Source organism: Myotis davidii, unplaced genomic scaffold, assembly GCF_000327345.1.
Source record: "Myotis davidii unplaced genomic scaffold, ASM32734v1 scaffold201, whole genome shotgun sequence".
Taxonomy (NCBI): Eukaryota; Metazoa; Chordata; class Mammalia; order Chiroptera; family Vespertilionidae; genus Myotis; species Myotis davidii.
The window spans coordinates 667,498-670,608 of NW_006297819.1; positions in this window are offsets into that span (position 1 = coordinate 667,498).

Below are 3,111 nucleotides of genomic sequence, written 5' to 3' on the forward strand. Positions count from 1 at the left end.
CTACAAGCACACACTCATAAGAGAGACTTCGAACTGAAAATGAGGCCCAAAGCATGCTTCTGTTGTTCTTACTGACAGTGAGTGTTGGAAAAACATTTGGTTCCTAGGATGGTGGTAACAGTTCCCAATGCTTGGACCCTCCCTTGTTTGTAGCTGCCGAGAGGTTTCCATCGTGGAGGTTGAGGTCAACAGCTCTGGATGAGCTGCTTGATGCCTGGTTGTGGCTGAGCTGTGGTCTTGGAGTCAGTCCTTGGACAGTGACTTTTTGATTCTCCAACATTCAGTTTCTGGCAGACATTGGCTCGCTTGGCAGGCTAGTTTAAAATGCCCTTCTGGGTGTCACCCCTGGAAGCTCAGCCTAGAGCTCATTTGGCCCTTTCTATAATTTTGTAAACAATCGATTTTCTTTCTATATTAAATCCTTTTCTTTGGGAGAGCAAACTGGAGTGGTAGCTATCATCTGTAAGCCCCTGACTGATATAGTTAATTGCCTGATATAAGATTAATACAATCCAGTTTTTATTTCTTCAAAAGAGCAAATACGTGGTTTATAAATAAATTTTTAAATGCCCATGTACAGCAGCAACAAAATAATGGTACATGACCTTTACGAAGAAAATTACAAAAGCTTACTTAAACACATTACAGAAAATAGAAAACACAGAAAACATATGGTACACATGGGTATAGGAAGATCTAATATTATAAAAATGTCAATTCCCTTCAAATGGAAATAAAGTTTCAGTGAAATTCCTCCAAAAATCCCAGCAGGTGTTTTATGTGTGAAACTTGATAGTCTTATTCAAAAATTTGAAATAAAGCAGAGAGCCAAAATAGCTTAAACCAATTTATACTGACAACTTAATGAGTGATAATGACAACATATTGACTTAATTATTGGATCTTTGGAGTAAGTCATGATCTCATTAGATTAAGTCCCCCACTTTCTTTAAGAAAATCCCTTATTAGTGTCTACACAAAATTCCTAAAACCTAGTGAAATTTACATCTCTAAAATTTGAGTACTCTAATTTTTGAACATGATATATCCCTGATATTGCTTCCTCGGTTCTCTCAATCATATTAGTTTTGTGAGTCCTACACATTTTTCATTAGATATATTAATCAATGTTTGCTGTTTTGATGATATTACATGGTATTATATGTTAAGTTTCATTTTCCAACTTTGTTGGTGATGAATATCCAAGACAATATATTCACTTGGTGTCCTACCACCTCAAAAATGCATTTTTTAGTTCTTATAATTAATATGTTTATTAATTTGGATTTTTTATGTATAGGGTAATGTCATAAATATCATCTGAGAATGATACTTTTTCATTCTTCATAATCCTTGCGGCTTTATTTCTTTATTGTGCCTTATTGCATAATTAAAACCTCCTACATAATATTAAATAGAAGGAATGATGTTGGGAATCCCTATTTCAATTTTGGGGGAAGTTTTTAATTTCACTGACTTTGGTGTTTGCTACAGAGATTTTGTAGATATGTTTTAGATATTTCTTTTGTAGATATTTGGTAGATAAGTGAAATGCCATTCCTAACTTGCTCAGAATTGTACCATGAATAGATTTAAATTTTCAGAATATTTTCATTTTCTAAAAATATGATATTGTGTTTTTATCTTCATTATTCTATTAATATGCTGTCTTAGTTCTTTTGGGCTACTATAACAAGAATGCCATTGACTGGATGGCTTAAACAATAAACGTTCATTTCTCACAGTTCTGGAGGCTGAGAAGTCGAAGATCAAGGTGCCTGCAGATTCTGTGTCCAATAAAGGTGTGTTTCCTGGTTCAAGATTAATGTCTTATGTGGCTTTACATGACAGAAAGAGCAAAGGAGCTCTCTGGTGTTTCCTTTATAGGAACACTAATTCCACTCTCATGACCTAATCACCTCCCAAACTCCCCGCCTGCATGTCCTCACACTGCGGGTTAAGGTATCAACATATGAATTTTGGGGAGACACAGACATTTAGTCCATAACATGTAGTAAGTTGCATAAATTGATTTTCAAATATTAAACCAAACTTCTTTTTCTGGAATAAATACAACTTGATGTTGATATATTATCTCTTAAAATATTTTGCTAGACTTAGTTAGATAATATGTTGTTTAGAATTTGTGCATCTGTGTTCATAATTGAAATTGGCCAGTAATTGTTTTATGGCTTTTTAAAAGTTTTGGTATCTAGGTTTTCTGGCCTCATAAAATGAGTTATTATTCATTTTTTCTATTATCTGTCAATGTTCTATTTGGTGTTGCTTCCAATTTAAATGTTTGCTGAAATTTATCAGTAAGGACATATGAGCGTAGAATTTTTATGGATATGGTTTTAATTACACATTCAATTTTTAATAGTCATATGAAAACTTGGACTCATTTCTTCTTGTGTCATTGTTGGTAACTTGTTTATCTCCAAGGGACTTTTTAAAATTTTAAATTGTTGTGTAAATTGTTCATGAGATCCTTTTATTGTCTTTTGAAAAAGCTAGTTGATATATTCTTTTACCCTCACGCGAGGATATATTTATTGGTTTTAGAGAAAAAGGGAGAGAGAGAAACATTGATGTGAAAAAGAAATATTGAGATTGCATATCAAACCTACAACCTAGAAATGTGCCTTGACTAGGAACCCAACCTCCAACCTTTTGGTGTACAAAACAATGTTCCAGCCAATGAGCAACCCAGCCAGGTTTACATTTAGTTAACATTTAAAAAACAAACAAAAAGAATTTATCACCATTAAAAGTTTACTTACGTCTTCTAAAAAATGTATTTTTATTGATTTTTTTAAGAGAGAGGAAGAGAGAGGGATAGAGAGATAGAAGCATCAATGAGGCAGGAAAATCATTGATTGGTTGTCTCCTGCACATACTGAGAACGGAATCTGCAACCTGGGCATGTGCCCTGACTGGGAATCAAATTGGCGACCTCTTGGTTCCTGGGTTGATGCTCAATCACTGAGCCACACCAGCTGGCTACTTATGCATTTTTGAAATATATTCCTCACATCCCTTCTCTACCTCTATCCTCAGGGATGTGTGGGTAACTACTGATCTGCTTTCTGTCACTGTACATCATTTTGT